The sequence below is a fragment of the Trichinella spiralis genome, assembly GCF_000181795.1.
Source record: "Trichinella spiralis strain ISS 195 chromosome Unknown Scfld2, whole genome shotgun sequence".
Lineage (NCBI taxonomy): Eukaryota > Metazoa > Nematoda > Enoplea > Trichinellida > Trichinellidae > Trichinella > Trichinella spiralis.
This window is the reverse complement of record NW_003526941.1, coordinates 5,714,313-5,715,421: the sequence shown is the minus strand read 5'-3', so window position 1 is coordinate 5,715,421 and position 1,109 is coordinate 5,714,313.

Below are 1,109 nucleotides of genomic sequence, written 5' to 3'. Positions count from 1 at the left end.
CGCACACCACTGAAATGAAGCTTAACCATTGATACAACGCTGGGTTTCTAGGATTGGTCCGTTATTTTGTACCTTCTAATCAGTGATTTGGCAATTAATATACTGTATATACTGTATTTCTAACTATTAATTTAATTTCCATGATTTCATTTTTGAAATATACTTTAACTTAATTTAAAAATAATTTTTTACTTTTCCTTATTTTATCTGCATTATTTTCTGATTTCTGCTATTTTTTCCAGAATGCTTATTGTCTTTTGATCAAACACAGTCATTTGAGTGCTGGAAAAATTAGTCTTGAGATGTAAATTATTTCAAATTTCTGTTTATTGTATGTTTCTGCAAATGATAATATCCCAGTTGTATTTTATGCTCTACCTTAAGAACTTATACAATGATGACAATATAGCAGAGAACAGAATGCCACAATTTGTCTGTCATTCGAAACATTAATAATGTAACTCGTTTTATGAGTATCATTTTACCTTATACCTTATATATAACACAACTATAAAAGATTCAGTGTGGGAATGCATGAAAATGGCAACAACAAAAGTGCAAACAAGAATAATCAACACTGGAAAAGAAAACTATCATGGATGGAACAATGATAAGCAATGATATCAATCGAAAAATAATGTTGAGAAACAGCAAAAATTTAATTAAATGTAAAAGATTTATAAATGATTATGGATTAACATATCACTGAAGCATCTCACGGCCATCATATATTACATCGGGCAACTTTGCTGGGGAAAAGAATATACAAAAATCGTTTATATTTTGCAAGTGCAGAGTTGTGATATTTTTTCTTTAGTTGTTTGCAATAGAAGTTGACGTTAATTTGCAATAATAACTTGCAATTGAACGCATGTATTCGTGTTACAATAGTTTGCAAAAATATTTTTAAATTTCATTTCACTGCGCAGAAGCATCGTTTATTTATTAATAATCATGAAAACTACATCATCGCCTTGTGGATTCTCTATAATCTAAATTATCAGATGGTTAGTATACTGAATTTTGGTAATATGTCCAATATGCTACTTATAAATTTTCGTGGTATGCACAAAATATATTTCTAAGTTTTTGGAACATGCGCCAAATTG